The sequence below is a fragment of the Amphiura filiformis genome, chromosome 16, assembly GCF_039555335.1.
Source record: "Amphiura filiformis chromosome 16, Afil_fr2py, whole genome shotgun sequence".
In the NCBI taxonomy this organism is placed as follows: Eukaryota; Metazoa; Echinodermata; class Ophiuroidea; order Amphilepidida; family Amphiuridae; genus Amphiura; species Amphiura filiformis.
In genome coordinates this window covers 52,425,379-52,451,782 of record NC_092643.1, presented here as the reverse complement: position 1 = coordinate 52,451,782, position 26,404 = coordinate 52,425,379, and the positions used below count along the sequence as shown (strand labels likewise).

Here is a 26,404-nt window from a genome sequence, read left to right as displayed (position 1 = left end):
ACATATGCCTATTTGTTTGTAATATTTCAAGCGTTTTAAAATTTCAAAATAATCCCATTCAATTACACCGTTGACGATGAAAATTTACTGAATTTAGAGAATGCAATGCGGCCACCACCTGGCAAATACTTATGGTATATTCCAAAATGGTCAATTGTGCAGGCAACGGACCATATAAGTGATGTCTTTCTGTATTAAGGTAGCGCTACTGGATATAGATTTTTTTCTAATTTAAATATGTGAAAGTCTATGCTCTCCTGATTAGCCAATAGGGTCACCTTAACTTGCCACAGCATTGACTGTATCAATAGCACAAGCTAATCAATATTGATCACATGCAAGGCCAGTGTTAATAATTACAATTATGAGCCATAAATAGATGTCAGTCCTGTGGCACACTCTACTCTACATGCAGATCCCACTGACTATTGTTAGATATCTGGAATTTTAATTGAATTACATCTATGACAATCAGACCTGTTTCATTATCAATGAATTTATTATAATTATGATGGGTAAAATACATTTGCTTTGATTTGAATGCATTCCAACATCATGCCTGGCAAAATGCTAAGTGATAGTGAGTAATATTTTGTCAAACAGATAATTTGTACACCCAGTAAATGACATAGTGCACCTGCTTCCAGTATTAGAAAGTGACACTAAACAGATCACTTATCCCTGCCAGGTTCTATCGTTTTTTGAATGAAATCACAAATTTGACTTTGTAAGGACCCATTTTTTGAATTAACACTTGAGATGCGTGTTGCTATGCAACTGTGGTAACTGGTTAATTCCCAGTCCCACCAAAGAAAAAAATGTATTTTATGAAGGCAAGCAATGAATGTTTATTTTCCAGTTAGGATTTAGTTTGCATAAAATTTGATAAGTCTGCACATCATACTATAAACACTCACAAAACAGATGCAAATAAAATCAAATGTCTGAAATTAGTCAAAACCTCTATCTCAATCTTGATTCTTCCACAAATTGTGGAAGGGATATATGCAGGAATGCTTAAATTCCTGCATAATTTTATCTTGCAGAGGCTTTGAAAATTATGAGAACTTTTGATTCACCTAAATTTATTAACAAGAATCTTTGTGACAATCAATTTGCAGATTTTATAGGCCTATATAGTAGCTCCTAATTCTGCTTCCATTAATTTTAGTCATATAAGCCTAATCTTAATCCTAATCCCAGCACAACATCTTTAGTTGTTCGTTTGTTTGTGCCTGGGATAATCAATTAGATGATACAAGTAAGCTTCTGTTGATCCTTTCCCCACAACAGAGGTTGGTAAATAACAATGATTTGTAAATATGGGCCAAAAATGGAAATGAATTTGTACCTAATCATCTGTTATTCATATTCATAAGACTTAGACCCCGGTCACACGTACATAATTGCGTCATCCAACCATCGTTTTATTTACCATGGTCCAACTATAGTTAACTAAACAATGTACGGTCACACTGCAGTGTACTGTAGTTGGATAATGATTACTCACTCATACAATAATGTATGCTAATTACACTGCCATTCAAAAGTATTGCTAAAATGCATGATCGGATGATGCATTGTGGTCACACAGGTGTTTTTTTGTACTAACTATGGTCCGACCATAGTAACTTGGGCACTAACTATGCTAATTAGCATAGTTGGGGAAAGATGGTCCGACTATAGTCCGACCATGGTTCCGTGCGGTCACACACTACCTGTACCATGGTCCGACCATCTTTACTTGGTAAAAACATGCACGTGTGACCGGGGTCAAAGTCATGAAGTCAGCAATGGGCTATTCCAGTTGAAATCCACACTTAACCCGTGGAAGATTTTGGAAATACATGTATCTTCCAAAGAGGGAGTATGTTTTTCAAATGTAATTGATCAGGGTTAATCATTTTGACACCCATACTCCCCCTGTATTATGGCTTTACCTATATCTCCCACAACTGGAGTGAGTATTTCAAATGGAAGTTACCCAATTGTCTATTGTATTCAAAACTCATACTCCCTCTGTGGAAGACTTTAGCTAAATCTTCCACAAAGGTAGTGTAGATTTCAAATGGAATAGCCCAATCCTAGTTGTTTTCATACAAGCTATGTGATTAATTGTTTTATAGTGCTCTCTCATTTGTGCTCAGTCAGACTACATCACTGGCTGTCATAAGATCTATGTTTCCTGGCCATGTCAAATTACAGACAGTGAATTTGTTTTGAACACAGGTACTTACAGCACTGCAGTCTGTTAGCAATTTGTATCACTTATGACGGATCATTACAAACAGATGCCCCAATCCTTTTCAATCCCAAACACTGTGTACATTTACATTCATTGTAAGTAAACCTATCACATAATAGTAGTTGGGATGAAATTTAAAGGTGCGCTTAATTAATGCAGGTCGATCCTTCATGTAATTATTTCGTGTAAGCTAATCCTAACCCTAACCCTAATCCTAACCCTAATCCTAACCCTAAACTAACCCTAACCTTAACCCTAACCCTAACCCTAATTCCGTGTAAAATTACATGAAGGAATAACCTGAAAGCAGGATTTGTATTCTTGCATGTATATCAAGTCACTAACCAAAAATAGAAGAATTTTTTTAGACAGTAGAATGTCAGTCAATGGTCTACAAAATAGTGTTAAATATCTTTTAAAGATGAATAATAATAATAATAATAATATTTATTTCTTATATAGCGCAATTACATCAAAAGAACTCAAGGCGCTTTACAAAACATGACATTAAAAGCACATACATTTGTAAAATATGAGAACAATATTTGAATTTACAATTTTAAAACATACAAATAGTTTGAGGAAACCAAAATATTAAAAACCAGTTTGAATAAAAATTCCCTTTAAAAGGGAAAGCCAGCCTCAATGTAGAAGAGGTCTTGTAATTAGTTTTGGTCAATGTGAAAGGCATTTTTAGGATCACGCTTACATCTACATGACAGTCCACCAAACCATCAACGATGAGAACATGCACACTGAAACAGCAGAAAACATTAATTCCTAATCTCATGTCAACTCTTTTAATTCATTACATGTACTCCAAATTGTTCTGGTCTGTTTGTTTTGTTGTTGTTGTTGTTGTTGTTGTCGTTTTTTTTTTGTCTTTTCAGCTTTTTACCCACGATATCTCAATTTCCAATTTTGTAATACCAGAACTTACTAACTCAATATTTTCGCTTAGGAATGTCCGATTTCACTGCTTTCGATATATACACTGCCGGTTTGAGTTAACTTACATGTACATTTTATTTTAAAATAACTTAATTAATTAAGAATGTATAGTTTAAGGGGTACTACACCCTGGCCAATTTGTGCCTATTTTTGTATTTTTCTCAAAAATTATAGCACACTGGTGACAAGTAAGATATGAACATTATAGGGGCAAGGACTACAACTACTGTACTGAAAATTCAGCAACTCAAAGCAAATAATCATTGATTTATTGATCAAATATTGGTTTTCCCTCATTTTTGACTGTAACTCCACAACTGTTGTCTGTGCTGAGATAAAATTTCCAGTGCAGTAGTTGTAGTCCGTGCCCCTATAATATACATATCTTACTTGTCCCCAATGTCTTATAATTTTTGAGAAAAATGCAAAAATAGGCACAAAATTGGGCAGGGGTGTAGTACCCCCTTAAGCCTACTATATTATAATAGATAGTGGCCAGCACATTTATAAAGGACTGGTTACTCACTACAATCTTCACTCTTAAACTGTGTTTTTCTGAATGTGCTGATCATGTTGATTGCTAGTCGGAAACTCCTCATGAAGCTATGGACATGGCATCTTACATACTCCATTCTATAACAGTCTGCCTAGTGCCTTGTGTGTTTTCTCTTCAATCATTTTGTTGAATGTAATTTTATGAATCAAATAGTTATGTGTCATTTTATTTATAATAAAGAAGTTATTAAATTAATAAAGTAAGACAATTTATTTATCTATAAGTGCATGTCAAATGGGGTACATTGTTCAATACTATATGCATAAATTATGCCCATATTATAGCTAGGCCCTAAAAACTTTATTTTGCATCGGATTTTTCCCGTTGAAAAGACAAAACTGATGTTTATGATAGCAACCATTTCATCAATAACATTTTGAGTCATTTTTATCCATAAAACGACACAGGATATGATAGATAACTACTTTCACATCAATATGGTCCATATGATCACAGATTGTTGAGAATCTGTGATATGATCCGGGATATGATGAAGATTTTGATTCTATAGATCTGTTATCAACATGATATCACGCTGTTCAGTGGTCAAGGAGTAAGGACCCCGGTCAAGGACACTGATATGACATCATAGGTGATGTCAGATTTTCTTCTGCTGACCATATGATGCTATATATATTAACTATTATTGTTACATTTAGGCCTTTAAACTTTTAAAGTCATAATTAATTAGTTCAAACATAACTTTGGTAATACTCACTCGTTTTGTTCGTTGAAACGGCAAAACATACTTACTTTTCCTAACAAATCAATTAAAATATTTTAAAAAAATTTAACCACAAAAAGTAAAAAAAAAAAATCATTCCAATACCACTAAAATATAATCTCTTGAGTAAACTGACCCCAAACCTGAAACAGGTACCAGCCCCGAATGGGCTGGCGAAAAGACAAGCAAGATATTGCACAGCATGAGCCTAAAAAGGCAAGATCGAACAAAATGCAATTGACTGAAGCCCCACCAGAGCAGTTCTTCTGGAATGAACAAAACCTGCCCAGTTATCAAATTAATTAAGGTTATTTCTTTGGTAGGTGCTAATTGATGCAATAACATTAAAACATCAATTAGCCCCTGTCAAATTCAGAGATAACCTTGTCCCTGATTAATTTTATAACCAGGCAGTTTTGGTTCACCCCAGAAGAACTGCTCTGGCAGGGCTTTCTAACATAAATTAAGTATGTAGTCTTTTAATATTCACTTTATTAAAAAGATCCAAAAGATGAAACAAAATCATGTTTACAAACCAAATTTTTTTATTTAAAACAGACTTTTAGCTACAATTAAGGTTGGTCTGAACCCTGGAATTATGGAAACTTTGGACCTCATAACTTCTAAATTGTTGGTCTAAAGTATATAAAGTATACATATTTAGAATGGCAAAGACTTGATAAGTTCATCTGTGAGGTCAAATTTGGGCCAAAATGGCACTTTTGGCCCAAAATCAAAAATAACGGTTTTGGCCCACTTCTTTTTATGCACCGTAACAAAAAAAAATGCTTGGGCCTGTTTTTTTAAATTAATTTTTAAAAACTAGATCAAAATATCTAGGACCTGTTTTTTCATTTTTTTGAATTTCGACTGACTTTGAGAAATTTGCGCCAAAAATGGTCAAAAAATGCTAATTTTTCAAAAAAATCATAAAAAAGCCTGATTTTGGCACAAATTTCAAATATTTTTGGTGAAATTGGTCAAAATTCAAAAAAATGAAAAAACGTGTCCCAGATATTTTGATCTAGTTTTTAAAAATTAATTTAAAAAAAAATTTGGCCCAAGAATTTTTTTGTTACGGTGCATAAAAAAGAAGTGGGCCAAAAACCGTTATTTTGGGGATTTTGGGCCAAAAGTGCCATTTTGGCCCAAAATGACCTCACAGATGAACTTATCAAGTCTTTGCCATTCTAAATATGTATACTTTTATATACTTTAGACCAATAATTTAGAAGTTATGAGGCCCGAAAGTTTCCATAATTCCAGGGTTCAGACCAACCTTAAAGGGAAACTTCCATGATATCAATCCATGCGATACTGTTATTAGTGCTAGAGCCATATAAATAAGATACATGCAGACCTGACGCCTGTATTCAAGTTCACCACTGCTGATAGCATGTAATTCAAAACCCCACTACCATTATATGTTTCAAAACATTTTTCATATAAACACCATGAAATATAAATGTTGTACCCCTTTGGCAAATAAAATGGCAAATTTGAAATAATTCTGAGAAATCTTCTGCTTATATCTGATGTGACATTTAAACACCTGTTCTATTTTTAATGGGTATCATATGCTGTTTTCGCACTAATCACATACCAGTGTGTATGCAATCTAGTTCTGACTCATTATGCACAATTACATGATTTCCCTGTCTAGTTCGGAGCAGTGCTCAATCTGAGATTTTCATCAGTAGGACATGGCATGTCGGACACTTTAAGAGTTTCAATTATTGATCATTTCCATCTCACTTGTCAGATAATTGATTTTTTTTCATAAAAAATAATTAATAATTTTGCCAAAATTATCTATGAAAAGGTGAAGCGGGTGGGCGGGTGATGGGAAACTTTGAATCAACTTTCATTAGCCTAATCAGGGTTAGATTTTGGCGAGAATCAATGGTTTCATTAGCCAGCGACAAGCCCATACGTAGTGAAGACTGAATAATGCTGTTATGAAAGATCGCGGTCTGAACTCTGAAGTCCTAAAAACAACAAAACTCGGTTAAAAGGTCAACTTGGACACAACTGCGCAGTCTCAGTGCAACCAGAATCTTAGTTGCAAAAGTCTGTCACTTTTTTCCACATAGTTTTCTCAACCCAGACAGTTGACGAATGAGGGCAGCGGTCTACGCAATTCAGTGTGTGGTATTTCTTGTTACCTTCAACATGTGCAATGCGATCAAGCAAAATCAGTCAGAACTCTGAAATATTACATTTTCAGTTTCTTATAGGATAGTAAAAAGCATTTACAAAGCTGCATTTTGCAGAAACTCCCATTGAAATTGAACAACCAGTTCCAAAGATATGAGCAATTAAAGAGTTTCCAAAACAACAGGAAACAAAAGGAAATGTTTCCTTTCTTGTGCTATATCTCAAAATCAATATTTCTGAGTTCCGACTGATTTTGCATAATCGCATCACATATACACTTTTCTTTTCAATTTTTACTGTAATTTTGTGACATACCAAATAGCTGAGGTGTTTAGTTGCTGACCATGCTAACATTAGCTAAATAAGCTCTATTTCGCCCATAAGGGTACAAATTGTCATTACTTGTCCATAATTTAGACGTTGTACCATATTTAGACGTTTTAATCAAAATGCATTATGGGTAATGGGACAAAGGAGACTTGCTCCATGGTTTGAAATTCAAGTATGCTATAATAGATGGAATATGATAGCAATATCAGGGCTATAGCAAACTATATCCAGAATAATCCTCTTAACAGTGCTGCATACATCCTTGCCATGTCTTATATTTCCTCGCCATTTCCTCAATAAACTTCTACTGATATCTACACAACAAGCTTGTCAAGGTGCAGTACAATATTTCCAAAATGTCTTCATCAACATCATTATATTCATCATCAGGGCTCAAAATAAGAGCTATATCCCATGGACACTGTTGCCTTTCTTACAGTGCTCCTGCTGATTAACCAAGCAACATAGAGCTTGGAAAGTCTCTTAGCAATTTTAAGTTTAATTCCCTTCAGCCAAACTATGATTGGCTGAACACATATAGCCCTCTTTGCAACCAATCAAAATACATTTTAGAGGCTGATAATTCACCTAGAAGCAAATGTGTTCTAGATAGTCCGTTCCATAGGGTTTTTTGTCTTGGCCGTCAGGGATAATTTCCCTGGTAATTTCTCATGAACCACAAGCAAAACTGAATGAACGTAACATGTTCTGGCTGAGAAATTCAAAAATAAAACAAAAATCTGACCGCCCTGTCTTCCACAGAGAGCAAAAGGAACAAGCAAACAAAATGTTGGCCTTATTTTGAGCCATTTATCATTATTTGCTTTAAATTTTTCCTTTCTAATTTCATTATGCTTACCCATATACCTCTTCCAAAAACAGGCCAAAATATTCCACTTATATAATACCACTCTATTGTTTCAAGTGCCCCCTCCTCGTTATACTTTTCACCCCTTTCATAAATTCCTCTAACTACCCTTTATTCCGATATTAAACTACCCAGATTTACAATACATGTTATATTTAGGCAGTATTGCCTCTCCAATACAGAGTTCATCTAAAGGGAGACTCAGTAATAATGCATTAAGCTCTGAGCAACGGAGCAAACAAATGAGTACTGCAATTCGTTCTTCCTGAATACAAATCTACAATATCCGTTGCAACAGAAATTTGGCGTGCAACCCATATACTAGCAATTGATACTAGTAAATGATTCGGTGATGACCATATTGCTCATATTCTCTTCCTGTATCAAAACTGTTGGATATATATTCTAGTGACAGGACTTCTTGCAGAGTTACATTGTAAGATCAAAATAAGTATCAGTTACATGCATATGAACAATCAACACATGTCTGTAAAAGTTAAGCATCCAAAATGGGCTATTCCAGAAAATAAACAGCCACCCCCTATAGAGGGCAAATCTATGTTTAGAAAGAAAAACCTGGAATTCCAGAGTACATTTTCAAAATAATCTGGGATTCTAGCAGTTGTTGTTAATGTTTTTTATTATAATTTGCAGCCACCATGAGCAAAAAAGTATGGAATTCCAGACAAAATAAGCTGCAGAAAAGTCTGGAATTCCAATGACCTCTATAGAGGGTGGTCGTTTATTTTCTGGAATAGCCCAATCAGTCACTCACAACATGTGACAAATTTATATCCTGAATCCTTTTTTTATTCATTCCATAAAATATACCCCATTCCCTCCCCCCTCCCCCCCCCCAAAAAAAAATCCCAGGGCACATTTTGCATAGTGCATACATATTTTTACAGCTTTGATTTTTAAATGTTTCTAAGGCACAGTTAGCTTTTCCCCTTATGTAAATTACAGTAATTAAATGTGATATTCTTAGTCTTCAAAAAACTTATTGAACACCTTTCATATTTTTTATTTGATCAATACAATAATTACTTAACATATTTACTTCAAACAAACAGCCTTTGGCAATCGCCAATTCGCCATGTAATAATAAGTTTGAAAACTGCATATCTTTCACAATGTGCTACTACAGTTATTATTCACACAATATTATTTCCGGTAATATTAAGTGACAAATCATGGCATGCCGGGGCTGCAAGATATAGGCACCAGAACCAAATTAGTTTGATCTTTGGATTGACCGTCGATGCTGCTTCGATGCTTGTTATCAATGAATTATCCTCTAATTAATCAGAATTGATGCTATATTTATATTGGTCAATATCAATACAGGCAAACATTCATCTGATATATCAAAATAAGTCAATTAATTTCATAAATAATAAAGATCGACCAAGCATCAATGGTCGATCGAAAGATTAAACTAATTTGTTTCTATTGCCTTATGACATAAAATGATGGCCAAGTGGCAATCGAAGCATCTCTACTCCAAAATATATATAATCTGTGCTTGAACAAAGTGAAGACTTACATCCTGAAACTGTCATATAGAATCAAGCTAATTGACCAGCTTTACGCTAAGTGTTTATAACACAAGTCATGTTTGTTGTCCATCTGCTATGTTGAAGGTTTGTTGACATGTCGGGTATGAATATGTATTGAATATTAAATAAGCCTAGTTAGGGCTAGGATAGGGTTAGGGTTAGATTTGACAGTCAAGTTAGCTCAATCGATAAGGCGTTCGACTATGGTGCGAGAGGTTGCGGGTTCGAACCCTAGGAAAATTGAGTTAGCTTGAAATTCCCCTGGACAAGAAACTAACTGTTAATTGTCTCGTTGTAACCCGTACGAAACTCGGGGAGTTGATCCTGGTTGCGATGGTTATTTGTGGAATGCCTAGGGTGTGCGCTTTTGAAGCAGCAAAGTCCCTGATTTGTTGTTAAATGGTTTATGGATTGATGTGGGCCATAGTGGTCAGCGACAACATGTAAAGTGTGCTGAGGCTTGTGGGTCAACGTCTATGCGTTGTGCCTGTGCGTAGCGCACTATAAATAACTTCTTTTTTTTAATATTGATTGATATTCTCCAAAAATATTAAGGATTTCTCTTCAGGGATTTGCTAATGGTTATTTGTTTTGACGCTTCGCCTAACTTTCATGAATTTTAGACGATTCATTTGATTCATATATTTTCATTCATTCTTTATTATAATCCATTCATTTTGGCATTTCAGACTTAAAACATTTGGGTAATCTTGTTGGGATATTTTTAATCTTGTTGGGATATTTTCCCATTTGTTTAAATGTGACCTGACCTTTAACCTTCACCAAAATTCACTCCTGCTCATGGGATATTTGAACACAAATGGAAACATACTTGATTTTCACTTGCCTCACTTGGATCTAATAACAGGCAATTACAAATCAATAACGACACCAAATTATTCTGTAAGCACGGTAATACATGTATGGTGTCAGCAGTTGAAAAATGCAAATTCATTTCATTCCCTGAAATGAATGACTCAAACATTAGTTGAATCTGACAATTATAACAATCTGCCAATATAAGCTAATCTGTATTGAGCCTGTGATTAAAACATGTGTTTTATAATAATTGTGTGAATGATGCAATGAAATTAGTGCACTTTCATTTAGAGAATCATTTATATTTATATATAACATGAACTTGCAAATGCTACTTGCTTCATCATTATGAAGAAAATGGAAAAAAATGTAATTGAATAATAAGTTACATCTGATTATTTTTAGGTTCTTGAATATTGAATAGCGCCATAATTTTAGCAGTATTAATTTACAGTGATTTTAACTGTTCTGAGCAGGTTTGCGCAGTGGAAAAAAAGCGCATTTATAGTGTGCTACTCACTGGCACAACGCCTAGACATTGATCTGCAAGCCTCAGCACACTTTGCAGTTTCTTTTACTAGTACTCGGCTTCAAATAGCTATAGTATAAGTGATAATTTTCAAACCCCCAAATTAACACCTCGCAAAAAAATATGTAATATGCAAAGTATAGGGTAGGATTGGGCAATCGTGAAAATAACAAATCCTATCTCTCTCACTCCAAATTGCGAAAATAACTAAAAACTTAGTAGAGTACCCATTGAAGCCTCTGGGTTTTTTTAATTCATGGTTCTAAAATTGACTGCGAAAAAAACACGAAAATCAAAAACCTCAGGAAAATTTCCCACTATACAGTAAAATAAAATAAAAGAGGAAAAAAATGTATACTTTTTATTTCGCATCTCAGATTAAATTTAACCAACATTGGACTGATTTGACTCAATTCCATCACATACTGTAAAAGTGATTATTTTCGCATGTGTAATATTTCGCGCTTTGTCGATTTTGAACTACATGGCTTGTTTTTAATTTCGCGATATTGATTTTTCTTACATAGAGCTATACATTTAAAGAACATATTGCATGTTTTTATTTTCGCGGTAGCTGTGTTGTGCGCAAAAAGCATGAAAATTAATGTACAACAAAAATTTCCACTTTGACAGTAATAGCTAGTGTCTGGCCTAGTTTTCATGCCACATAATATCTAGGTTGTATTGTTGTATTACTACAAGCGACAGAAAACAATTTGAAAATTTGAACGCAGCTTGCAAACTCACAGCTCATAGGTTTTGATTGTGTTTCTGCCCAAACAAATCATGACACTTGTGAAGTATGTGATTGTGATGTCAGTAGCAACATACTTCTGGTTGCAGTTATGTCATACATGACACATGGAGAAATACACTTCCTCCTACAATTATCTTAAAATAATCTCAATATCCTACATATCAATCAATTTCTCTTAGCAATATTTGTGTTTTATAAACAGGAAATGTTACAACATGTAAGCCCCAAAATGTAGATCTATATAAAAAAGGTCTCTAGCTTTTACAATTGGAGGAGTAGGACTGAAATCAAGTTCAATTTAATTTTGATATGTTCAGTTGTATGCAAGGGTGCATAATTTTATTTTTCAGTAAATCATTCTTAAGGGCTCAGATAGCAATGTTTGCACAGTATTTTTCTGGACATGAGAGCACATCAGACATATCGAATTCCATTTAGAATGCAAGGAATGTCCTTCTGATATCAAATAATTGTGATTTTTTAAATTTTGCGATATAATACGTTAAATGGCATATTATTAAAATTTGATATATTTTTTATTTTTAATATTTAACAGTCCTCAAAATAAACTTAATTAATCTAATGATATGCACTTATTGGTGTATGTAACTGGGCGGAAAAGCCAATGATCATTTTTAGATTTTGACCTTTCGTATCTCAATACGAAAGGTCAATTTTTTTAATGAAGGTCGGCTTTTCCTCCCAGCTACATAGGCCTGCACTTTAAGATAATATCATTAGATTTAGAAACTTTACTTTGAGGACTGTTAAATATCAAAAATATCAATTTTTAATCATTTGCCATAAAAAAATTTATTATAGATCACAAATTTAAAAAAAATCACAATTATTTGACATTCCTTGTATTCAGAATGCAATTCGATATGTCTGATGTGCTCTCATGTCCTAGAAAAAATATTGTGCCAATGTTGCTATCCGAGTCCTTAATATATGAAGTCAAAATATATGAATTACAATCAGCCTTATAATTATAAAGTTGTCTTCTATGGTTCTTGAATTAACACATGTAAATAATCATGTACCAACTTCTTTATCCATTTTGGTCCGAACCTCAGTAACGTAATATTAGTTAATAAATTCAATAGAATTGCAGATCTGTATAAATATGTAATTTCATTAAGTTAAACCACTCAATTTCAAAATGGGTCGCTTTTTACGCTACAGTGAACTTTTATTAGAAAAAAAGTACAAAATGCACACAACTGCTTGGACTACAAACATGAAAATTATCATTCTAACTGGCTACCTTTTTATCTCAGAAGCTTACTTTTTAAAAACAATTAATAAGTGATTTGAATAAAGAATAGATTCCTATTTAAATGTTAGTTTTCACTGATCACATTGTCCCCTTTTAATTTCAAGCCAAGTTAAAGATGTTAAAATTGTAAAGTGAAATATTAACCATAGCAAAAATTGCCATTTTCACAGTAATTAATTGGATGAAAATATGTGCATGAATGCATGCATCACCAGCCAGCAATGTAAGTGACACTTGCTTTGAAATTAATCACAAATTTGTATTATTCTGTTCTTTCAAACATAATTCACTAACACAAAAGCATATAATTGGCTTGGATGTGTAGGGGATAATACACATGTCACTTGTATGACCCACCCTAGGACCCCCGGGGGATGTGCGTCATGGTTGGGTCATTTACCAACCAATTAGTGACGAGGGTACGGTCATTTACTCAATATAAAGGCGTCACAACATACCCCGAGGGTGCGTCAGTGTCAGTCACTTTTACTAGGTGCGTCAATGGTTAGGCGCATCAGTGTCAGTCAAAATACCTAAATGCCTAAAATGGTGAGTCAAATTTGCGTCATGAGGACAGTCATAATCCTTAACATGTGCGTCACAATTTTGACCAGGGGCTCAGTCATTGTCGGCAAATGTCAGTCATTGTTTAGACGCACATGTGGGTCATGGTATAGTTAAATCCGACGCACCTATGTAAAGTGACTCACCACTCCCGGGGGTCATAGGGTGGGTCATACAAGTGACATGTGTATAATGGGGATATGTAGGGCCCAGTTTTCCCTCCATGGCCTTTCTGCTTGGGCCAAAAATTTCGCTGCCGCCGGAAAAAAAAATTGGCCCAATGAGCCACGTTACTTTTTCCAAAATATTACTGGGGTAATTTCAAAAACTTGCTGGGCCATATGACCTTACGGAACAGTGGCAGGGTTCATCCAAAAAAACAGACTATATTCACCAATAAGCCTTGTGTGCTTTCTATGCAGTGAAATCTCGCATATTCATCAGGGCAGATCGTGTGTGTCTAACAATCATGCTAGCGTTTCGTTCCTTTGCGTATTTTGCGAATCAGCAATATTATTGTTGGTAATATCTAAAATGATCAAAGGTGATTTTCAAGGTGTTGCGTCAATATGTGTGCGTACTTCTATTTAGAAGCTCCCACTGGCTGCTATGTACCATTGTTGAACAGTGTGATTTGTTTTCACACTATTCTAAATGTCACAGAAAATAGGCGACCACAATATTTATTGTTTCGTAAGTGCAGTGGTCAAACTCTTTATATTAATAAAGAAAATGACACCTAGTTACCTAGTCCAGATCACGTTTTGTATGAGCGACTTCTACATGATGATTAGATTTTAACTTCACATTACACGTGGGTGTCGCATTTTTAAAAACTGTTATTTTATAAAATAGGATCACATGCACTAAGGAGCAGAAGCATAAATGCTGTATGCATACTCATGAATGCATTCAAATGGTTACAGACATCCTACATTGTAGTGAATGCACAAAACAAACAAATACACCGTGTTTGACAGAATTGAACACTTAAGTTAACCGTTTACTTATTTGTATCATTCGCAGACACAAATGACGGAAAGCTTAATCAATTCTGTCGCAGTGTTATATACCGTATGATACGTGTTCTCAATCTACATGTAGTTAGCTTGGTCAGGTCCAGTTTCAGCTTGGGCTGCTTTTGCAGCGATCTAATCGAGTTATAAAACCAGTAACATGATTGTGTTACTGATATTTTATGGGCGATACATGGGTGCCCCATATTCCGTTCAGCAATCTCAAATTGTTAATGGGCAGAAAGCTAGCCAGACAGTACAGCTGGAGCAATGTGGGACTGTAGACTAGGAGGAGAGCGGGTGCACTGTACAATGCTATTGTATTGATGCTTTAATTCGTACAATTTGTCTATTTTAACCGATGCAATCTCCATTACCATATACCGGTATACATGTAGATTGGGATCATCATGGTTAGAAGCAATATACGATAATCTGTTACCGTACTCTACATTTTTTCCTCATGATGTGGCAGTGACGTCAATGAGCAGTGGCTGCTGCATCTATGCGGTGTCTTTAAGCGTCTGTGTGGGTGTACGCAGCGTCTTTAAGCGTGTGGGGGTGTACGCCAGTGCTTTGAGTGAACGATAGCGATTTAAAGCTGATGTGCATTCACTCGGTCGGACGTCCGGGAACATTCTCCCCGTTGCACAAGCGCGTGCATAGCAACCAGCTCAACGAATGGGAACTATACATGCGAACACTGGTTTTGCAAGACTTTTTCCATTATGAAGCATCAGCCTGATCAAGGGAAAAATGAACACTGATGTCACTGGCCACATCAGTGACCGTGGTTTTCAGATGGGAGAGGTTCTCATTCTGAACTCGCAATCATTATGAGATGAGTTGATATGAATTTCCAAAAGGGTCTATGAAGTAGACTACTACACAAGTGGATTTAACATTATACAGCAAAACATCAGACATGTTATACAGCACCGTGTCCTTGCAACACAGATGTTGAAAATGATCAACTTTAAACATCCTCATTCTGTCATATTCGCAGATTCTTGTCACCATGTTAACCAACCTCCATATATCTAAATAAAGGTCTTCTCTTGTCTGAAAAAGGTCATATATATTATTTATTTTTAGTTCATGCACCACCCCCATCAAATGATCTGATTTCAGCTAACAATATTGCATTTTTTTAGTCTGATCTTCTCTCTCTCTACAATAACAAGCTTAAAGGTCGAGTAAAAAATCAAACATGTTTCTCGCCCACCTCCCACTGCTTTTTTTTTAATTCATGGAGTTATACTTTTGAAGAAAGACATCTAGGAAGTTTTGATGCTTTCTATAGCCTTTCTTATACAAGACACACATCAAGCAAGATGGTCCAGTGATCATTAGAGGGGGCTAACCTACCAAAACAATAAAATTAAAAAAAGACCGCCTCATTTTTTTCAGTCATTATTCCTTTCGCTAAATACAGGGCCAAATATGAGTATTTACACTTATTTTTTGATAAAAAATCAAAATCCCTCCTCTTTTTTTTGAAAACCTGGATGAGAAACATGATTTTATTTGTACTCAGCCTAACTGAAGTTGTCATAGATTAAGCTTTAATATGCAAGCATATGTCAACATGTGTGTTTAACAGCAGCCCTACAGTCAGGTCATCTGAGGTCAATCGCTGTTTACATTACAGCCCTATTATATACCATACATACAATCAATCAATGTTTACTACATCATCATGATCATATGGGAATTGTATTGCAGCAAGAAATGGATACTACTCTGACACAATAGGCAAATCGCGATCTAAGCATTGCGCCAGGTTTATTTCTCCCTATATGCCCTCCCCATGTCTAACACACTGCAGATCGCTACAGTATCAAGCTGATTACTTGTTCTATCAGCGTAGTAATTTAGAGATAAAACATGGCTTTTATTTTATGCTGTAAGATGTTTTCTCACTATGGCTGCCAACTGACTAGCTTACAGACAAAAGCGTGCTTAGGATTCCAAGCATGATAACAACATAGTATAATGTTATTACTCATGTTCTTATTGCCAACCTCTTGGCCTTTTCAATTCAAGTCAGTTTATGTGTACATCAACAAAAGTTAGATTCCTGCTCTAATTTGAAAGTGGTCTTACTCTTTATCCCCTGCAACTTGTGTCACATGCCCAGGGTCACATGACACGTTATTTTGGGCACCTTCCTGCATAAGCAGGCCTACAGCTTTTCATGTCTACAACTGCCAAGAAAATGCTGGTAACTTCTGGAATGTAGCATCCAAACCTGGATCTTGATGATATTTTTAAATATAAAATTCCTCTGCCAACAGCCATTAAATTATTTCAGAATTATTATCAATTTTTCACCACACCTTTCCTACCTACCTTAATCATTACCATTTAAAATATTAAGGTGGTATGTGAGGCATTTTGGAAGCGCTCTATCATGCATATTTTGAACAGATTTTGAGTAGGGCAAAGAACACTGCTGAATGTGCCTTTTATTTGAAGCTAATCTGATGCACAGTTTTCATAATATAAACATTTGCATTTTATTTATCAAGAGCTAATAATATGCCTTGAAAGTGCTCATTTATGTGTCATTTTTGCCAACATTTTCTAGTTTGTAGAAAGTGCCTCATATCCCACCTTAAACTTAAAATATCAAGTAAAATAGGTCACATAGTAATCTTGTCAAGCAAAACCTCATAATTTATAGCAAAGCAATAAAGATGCTGAATTTGACAACATGTACTGTACATTATTAAGAATAGAGCTCTGGTACTCACAGTTACAATGACCATCTATTTGTCATGGGCACCTGCAATTGACCTAATTAATGTAGTTAGTGCCCCTCCAATGGTTCCCAGTGTTTACTATTTTATAACTGTGACCACAGATCCAGAATCTGTGCTGTGACACACATTTTTGCTTCCGAATCCAAAGCACATGGCTAATTTAACTCAAAACTTGAAATAAGAATTTTTTTTTTTTTTTATGTCGAGCATATCTAGGCATTAACAGCTGAAATCTAGGTGATAACGCTGATGAAACTTCGGCCAGGCACAAGTGACCTGGTGAACGAAGGGGGTCGCCGTAGATAGCTGATTGGGGCAATTTTTACAGGATAGTCAAGTGTAGCCAATAATCGTGATTATTACCCTGATCAGAACAGTGATAGGTAGAAAACAGCATGTGCTAATGTGCTATAATTAGACAACGTCTACAGGCACGCACCTTTAATAAATATTTCATAGGCTTAAGAACCAGGGGGGCTTCTCAGCCACCTCAATAATTTTGGTGCGGGAGCTGGAATATCTTTCAGCCCCCCCAATAATCCCAGGTGAAGTTAAAAAATTATGATAAAATGGAAGGAAAATGGGTGTTTTTGACCTATATTTTCCCAAATTTTCTGACTCCAGGGGGGAACCCCCCTAGGCCCAACCCCCAGCTTAGCCAACCAAATTTTTTTCAATTTTCAGCCCCCCCCCCCAATGTTGAAAATCTTCCTAAGCCAATGTATTTGCTCCAATTTTGCAGGGGGGGGCTAATTAGCACTAATTAGGCTGAATACAAACTCAGTACTTTATCAAATCATTCTCTTACTTCAATGATCAAATGTAAGTTGTAATCCACTCTACACCATTATCTCAGCTAAAACTCATTAGTCCATTTAGTAAACACCCATCAGGAATTTATTTTCTTTCATCAAACCACAATTGCATGCAAATTGTCAGCATACTTCTGTGTACAATAGAAGGTCATAGAGCAATATATTATCTGTGAATCAACAGATTACAGATCGTTTAAAATCACCCAATTTAAAACTTGGCAACTATTGCTACATTGGTGTCATTTGCTCATTCAAATCCAATGATGCAGATGCAACACATGTGACGTGGATCAGCAAATCGAGTCGTTAAATTTGTCGCATGAATTCATTTGATACTCAAATGAGGGGTTTAATTTCTTTTACATTTTTTTTCTGTAACATAAAATGCTGTGGCCTATTTTGAAAATAAGCATAAATAAACAATGCAAAAGGGAAGTCATTTCAGCAATTGACTCGGTTTTAGTGTGCTTGATGTCATATTCAAATTGATTATTTATCACCTAATTCAATGAGCGATTACAAAAGACTCATAACAATGATCAATAACCTGATTCAATTAGCCAATCAGATCCCCACTCCTGCATGATGGCTATCTAACAAGTAGAAAAAACAAAACAAGATGGAGGGAGGGGCCTCTCAACTCCAACTTCCCATAATCTCTGCAGGAGTAACGCACCTTATTAACTCGCCCACTTTGAACTTGCAATTAAAACCTACCTATTCTCTGTCCCCAGTAATATTTGCTAACTTGTCCACAAGTGGAGAAAAAAGAAGGTTCATACTCATAGTCATACATGTAACAGCTGGACTAAGTATGGCCTACATGTAATCTACTACATGTAATCATGAAGTATACCCAGACTATTGGGGGGATCAGCTCTGGGCTGATTTGGGTCATTTGTACCCTGAAATATAAGCTGAAATTGAGAATTTAAATGTCTAGGCCAGATGTGCATGCCACCACATCTACTTCAACTTCAAGTTGCATGCTAACTCCCCAAGTAATCTACTACTGTAAAAGTGGTAATTTTCGCATACAGTTATTTTCGCGATTTGCAGTGAGAGACACATTTTCGAGATTTGTTATTTTCGTGATTGCCCAGTCCTTCCCTATACTTGTAATACATTATTGCATACATTCGCAAAGTGTTATTTTCGCGGTTGGAGCTCTAACCGCGAAATTCACAAAAATAAAACCCTGGCGAAAATTACAAATACAGTAATCTATTACTACCATGCCTAATTTGAACCAGACTATTTTGTGCTAATTTATGATTTAGTGATGCATGATTTAGGGCCAGATAGTTCTTGAAAGTGGCATTGGTGGCATGGTGTCCATGACCTGATAGGGTGACTACTTATTTCTAGGGTCTGTGTTCTCTGCTATATTCCATAACATTAACAGTATAACCACTGCATGTATCATAAACCTTCTTGCATCACAGACATGCTTCTTAATCTTGCATTGTCCCTTCCGAAATTGTCACAACTTGCATACAACATTGGGAACTATAAAAGGAGACCCTTAAAAATACTTGCTCCTAGTCCTAGGCTCACAAAATAGCATAACAATTAATGAAACTCCCTTCAGACATTGTCACACCTTGCATGCAACATAAGTAACTTGTGGACCTTTAAAAAATATTGGCTCCTAGGTCTTACAAAAAAAGCACAATAGAGGCCGTCAGCCTTTTCCGCGGGATCCGCCATCTTGTGGGTACTGCCGTTCTGCATGTCATGCGTTAGACATTACGCCGCCGATTACGCGGAAGTCGCAGCGCGTGACGCACCTCTTCAGTCAAGCGTCAACGCGGTGATCTTAGCAACAAGGCACGCCGTACCCACAAGATGACGGCGTTGACGTCACAATGACTACCTCTATTGTCACAACTGGTGTGCGACATTTAGGGATTCAATCATGTTTCACCATTGTTCATCACCGATTAACAACGATGCGTCCGCATCGTCTGCGTGGTTTACTTTGCGAGGGCAGCTTTAGCTGCCTGAGTTGTTGAATAGGAATTTAAGGACCCATACTGGTACCTAGGCTCACAAAATGACTGAATTAATGAAACTGAAAGAATCTCTAGTCTATAAAAGGAAAGTCATTTATAAAATGAACATTTAAATGACCATCTTCTTGCTATGCAGTAATGCCCCATATCTGTCAAACATCCACCATCATGATAACCTGAGCAAAGCAAATAACCAAAAGTCAGTTAAGGGGGTACTACACCCATTGCATTTTTTTTTGCGGTTTTTTGCATTTTGTGAAGAAATGAGAAAAAAAAAAAATGGACAAAGTGGTATGCAAAATGAAGGGGCAAATCTTCTCGTTATATTGGTGGCATCGGTATGAATGTAGCTTACATGCTTTTGAAGATAGAAGCCAAAAGGAGGTACATCACTCATGCTTTAAATTCACTTCATTTTGGAAAGCTTGCTATCAACGGATTTCGTTAAAATTTTGGATACGTGTTGCCAACGCATTAGAGAAATAATGTTGATATGTAAAATGGGAATAAGTGGTTCCTGATGGCTTCATGAACTTGGTGATTTTCAGAGCTCCACATCTATCAAAACGAACTGGTTAAAATGCTTCTATTTTCAATATTTAGCTATATTTTGTATTTGTAACTAGCGACATTATTTCACTGAAACTTATTTAAGCCATAGGTAACAGGTTACCACAACCATACTACAGCAATGTTGAAAAAAATTGCATTTCTCGTCACCTATACCCACCATATTCAATAAGACTCGTAAGCTTAGATTTGCTAATTTTGGTAACTATTTTGTCGTTATTTTCTAATCCATTTCAACTAGGAACTCCAAAATTGATACAGTGATATAATATTTTAAGTGGATTCATATTTGTTGTGTCTTACCTATCATTGTCGCTATCCAAGAAAAAAAAAAGCAAATATATTCCATAGAATTCTGCACTCGCCACGGTATCCGAATTTTGACACGAATTTTGACTACATCACCCGTGCGTTATAATTACTTTTTATATATAACGAGCTGTCTCCGGGCTGGTTATAACCAGTTGCCGTGTTTTATGCATGTATATATTTAGGTATTTTTTTTTTTTTTTTTCGTATTGGGCAATCCCAATACGTATCCATGGAGTATGAAAAAAAAAATTGGACAAGCCAAGACGGGCGGGAAAGGAATTTGGGAAAATTGGGCAGATCGAAGGGGGAAAGCGATATTTGGTGCACATTAAATGGGACACGACTGATTTTTGAATAACACGCACTTTTGGAAGTCACGTCACGGGTAGGCCTATGCCTACAGTATTACGTAGCAGTAAAAATCATGAAAAATTTCCTGCATGTTATCCGCACGCCACGTAGGCCCTACGCTCGCATTTAGACATTCCCATCTATACAATTTTAAAGGCCTATCCAGTAATCCCAGCAAAGTGTGAAAAATTAAAATTAATTATAATGTCTAAAAGTGAAGGATACCCCGGTAAGTCATTTAAATTGTCATTTGGTATTTTTGAAATGTAATATTTGGCACATAGGATCCTATCAGCAGTAGGCCAATTGATGTAGGTGGCCTATCATAGGCTTAGCTAGTAATCAGATTCGTGTAAAATGTCTGATGATTTTTTGCTCGGGATGAGATTTTGTCTTTAGTAGGCCTACTCGGTGTTTGGCTAATAAACCACTAATACTATAACAACAAACAGGGACAACAAAGGCGATTATGGCGGGAAGGAAGGGGAATGCAAGAGGTAAGAAATTTCAGTTTGTAGGCCTACACCATTTGGAAATCCCCATGAGCCCCTTATCATGCTTATTGAATATTTTAGTAGTGTTATGACCCCGGGCTAACTTTTATTTTTCCGTGTTATGTACGCCTAATTATTAAATTGCGGAATTGTAGGCCTATAATACTCGTGCTTTACACCAATGATTCAGTTTATATTATCGCAACTCGCCATCTGGGGCGGTGAATTGCTTTCCCCATGCCAACAAATCTTTGCCCTCCCCACTTTGACATGCCAACCCCTCTATCGACATACCAAAACATTATCGCGACCTACACCTACATGGCAGCCGGTATTCGGTTTTAGGCAGCAGGCGAGAAGGGGCAAGCCGCAAGTTTTGGTACGTAGGCGAGTATATTATTGCAAAAGCCAAGTATTAATATACCCGGGGTATAATAGGTCTACTATTATTTAATATGTTCACGTTCTCTACTTACTTTATTAGGGCCCATTTAAAATGTCTAAAATTGCGGAATTGTTAAAATGTCTTAAATTGCGGAATTGAGCAAATTTCTCATACGTCCAGTGCCGTAGACCCATACATAAGGGGGCAATCTACCCCCACCCCCTGTGGGAAGTCCGCCCCCCCCCCCTTGGATGCGGTCGCCCTGAAGAATTTTATTAGGGTCTTTTTGTACTTTTGAGCCTATTTTGTTTCGTCACAAATTCCCCCTTGAATGAGGGTTTCCCCTTTCACTCCTTTGCCCCCCCTTAAAATTCCTAGCTCGCCCATGCCCCCCCCATGGCGCCACTTCACGGGGAGGGAAGAGGCTAACATACATTTCTTGATTTATCAGGGATTTTACCAAGAGAAGGTGCTAGGCATACATGCTCATGTTTGAATCTGGCAACACGAGAACTTTGAACTTCTGCGGTAGTCTTGTAGCCGTCCGGCCCTGTTCAGTTTTATACTCGCATTTGAATAGGAATTGTTTTGTGCACTTACTTAATGTTTATGGAGCACATTTTCTTCATTAGTTTGTCAAGTTGATGTCAAATGTTCTATTCTATATTATTTGGCAATAGTGTTTTTTTGCCTACAGTATGTCCAAACATGGTCCAATGTTGTAATTTGTTGTTTTTGATCATAAAGGCGGATATTTTTATTCCGATTTAACTGTGCACCGCCCGAGGGCTTCCATAAGGGTGCAGAATTAAGCGAAAGTTTGACGGTAATTTTGCCTTTTTTGACATTAAAACGCATTCGATCCTTAATTTTATTTCAACAACATTTTTGATTAGGTAGCATAATGAGGTGACTACAAACTTTTTACCAAATCTTAAAGAATTATTCTCAAATGTCTGACCTGTGTATTTCCTATTGGTAATACAAATTGACGTGTCAGCCCTAGTAGGCAGGTCGTATTTTGGACCGTAGCGAGTCTAATCGTACTGTATGTAAATATCGATGAATGTTAGAAAGCGGCAGAACCGGTTGTGAAGAAGACTACGTGGATTGTATAAGCGTCCTTACCAACCCAGCCAACTTTAAGACAAATGGGTGAAAAAGGACACTCTTTCACGATGTTTTTCATATTTTTTTATTTCACATGATTCGTGCATATATCGCCTAGCTATATATGAAAAAATATTTTTTTAGACCAATCAAACCAATATATGGGTGTAGTACGCCCTTAAGCATGCATGATTTAGTGCTGGTTACAGTCAAAAGGTGGTATTACCACAATACTGACATGGCCCATTGATATTCAGTAGTCTGACCAACAGTCTGACCAGGCCTTTTCATAAGATAATCTGATAATAATTATTGGATCCAATACTTGCCAAAACAACTTCATGCTTCACCTATTTTGGCCCAATTATTCAATAATCCTGGACAATAATAGGCACATCTATCCACATGTATGGAAGACTTTTTGCTGAAGTAAACCGGTTCTTGATTTGAGCAAAAACTTGGTGAAAACTCGGGTTTGTCCCCAAATTAATTCCAAAGAAATGTAAGGGATTTTGCAACTTCCCAGAATGATCCTCAATTTTACAATTTCCCTGTGCTGAGCTTAACCTTATGACCTTCATAATATAATAATGATTTTACTTAGATAGTTCCCTTCCAGTTATAATTAGACTGCGCTGCATTCCTTTTTTTTTTGATAAACAATTCATACGTTTCCATGCATGAAACCATTTAAAATCTATGACGAAACACATCACATCTCCTGTGACTGCCCTGCCCAGAGAAAAAAGGACTGCGGTAGTTGGATATGACCTGTGTGACCCACCATATCTTAACACATAGACTCAACCTCTTTCATCCCGAATCTGAGATGAATGTTAATGAAGTAAAAATCAATGTGGGTGGTAAATCTTAACCAATAACAGATAGGCAAGCATACATGTTTATGCATTAGCCAAACCCACGTGGGGTAGCTCTATCTGTGTCATTCAGATTTCCTTTGACAGCTTAACCATCGCGTATACGTGCGCGACGTCAAGCGTATACATTGGACCTTGTGCAAATAAATGAAATAATACGCGGTGGACGGCTATTCAAACGACTTAATTTGTAAAAACCACAGGATATGTGCATAAACAGCCAAGACTGCATTTTTAATGAGGTAACATCATACCCACTATAGAGTGCATAGTTCATTTTATATTCGAACTACAGTAGACCAGTTTTCTCATGGATATCTGAGCTGTTGAATCAGAACAGGAATGATGAGTTTTCCATGGTCAGGTCAGAGAGATTAATTTAGGGAATGATCAATTAAACTGGTCTACTACAGTAGACTAAGTTATAATTCAAAAGCTGAAGCACAGATTCTCAACACAAGTCACTCATCAGGGGTCCATTTCACCGTAATTTTAACCCTTCGTAACTCAAGTCACCGTTCGTAAAGTTATGAATACCCAATACTAGACGTAACTTTACGAAGGGTCCCTGTAGTGAATCCTTATTACTTACGAAGGGTGCCATTTGTAAGTAAGTTTAGTGAAATAGAACTTATGACTTGTTGTAAATTAAGAATAGTCTCAAGACTTACGAAGCTTCGTAAAATTTAGTGAAATGGACCCCAGGCAATGCAAAACTCAAGGAATCCAATCCTCAATGGAACTGTGTGGAAACGCAGGGATTGACTTAAGCATCGCAAATGGATTCTAAGACCATCTGAACATGCCTAATAATATCACAGGATTTTGATCAGTGAATATTATGTTGATGATTAACACGCCTAGTAATACTAGTACACATGTAGGTTGCACTTCCTGAAGATCTTGCAATGTAGTCACTACAATGTAGTAGGGCCTATAACTTAATTCCTACTTCCATGCTTTATTCCAATGAATAACATAATGTTATACTTGTGAGGTCTGACCTTTTGTTCAACAATGAACTGAAAAATGGCAGAGAGCATCGCTAGAATAACCATCGCAGCTTGAATCAGCTCTCTAAATGTGCGTATGGGCTGAACAGGACAATAGCAGTAAAGTTCCTTGTCCAATAGATTTTCAATCTACGTCCAGATGCTGAAAACAGCATGAAATTAAGGTTAAAATACCCCCCAAAAAAAAAAAAAAAACGGGCTGAAAATCCAATACAATTGCATACATTTTCATTCAAATACAGGTGGGAAAGAAAAGCATGTGATAAAATTTGACCAGTCTCCTTTTTAAAGTCATCAATTCAAACATCCTCCAGAATCCAAATAATAGATAAATACATTGATCAAAAATTTCAAGTAAAACAAAATAAACTGGCATTTTATTCATGTGATATCTTGTTTGGGACATAAACAAGGGTTCAGTACTATTTGCAATAGCTGCCCTATAGACAATTTGACCATTTTCTGCACATATGACACCTGGCAGCTATTGCACCTAGGCCTTTCCTGCACTACACCCTGATAAGATGAATGACTAATGACTTATTTCTGTTATTCTCCCAAATGGTGAATGAACTTTTCAATAACCAGAACTATTCCCAAATAATTATTACAACACATAATAAATCATCGTGAAGCCCCAGACCCAGCCTAGCTTTTATCACTACATGTAATCATTAGCATTTGTCTCATTCATCATTATTATCTTCTCCAAGTAGAAGTTTAGTGTTTAGTATTACATGCCATCATATGCTGCATATATTTAAAGTGATACTGTTGGGTATTTCCTTTGCGTAAGACACATGCACATGCAGAGTTAGCGTAAAGACTTAAAACCATTTGCTGAGGAGGACGCCCTCAATATTTTTCAAAATTCTTTTTTTTTACACTATTATATTGTACTTTATTAAACCAACATACCCTGCAAAAATTAAGACTAGGTGCTGTAGTTTTGTCAAAATTCAAGATTTTGAATAAAATGCAGGAACCGTCCTTTTACGATGGAATTATTAGTTAAACGCATACTGATGTTAATAACACAGTAGGCCTACATACATGGCGTACAGGACGGTGATCTTACTGATCTACACAACAAAGGATCGTACCATAACACGACCGAGGGAGTGATACGTATTGGCGACATCAGCGCTGGTAGTAAATTCCAATTTTCTTTGCTTTGCCCAAGTAGTTCTGCTCAAAATTAAAACGGGATTTATCTGACATTTTGTGGCAATGAAATGCTATTTTGTATGAAAATGTTATAATATGGCTTTAATTGAGGGATTTTACCAAATAAAGCTAATATAATCCTTCAATGATGTTTTCACACTAGACTAGTTTTGGT

The 26,404-nt window shown here is 36.1% G+C and overlaps 1 protein-coding gene across 1 annotated transcript in view; it reads right to left on the bottom strand.

Annotated features, from left to right (window-relative positions):
- The window catches only part of LOC140136185 (autism susceptibility gene 2 protein homolog), a 294,982-nt gene that overhangs the window by 240,748 nt on the left and 27,830 nt on the right, over nucleotides 1-26,404 (bottom strand).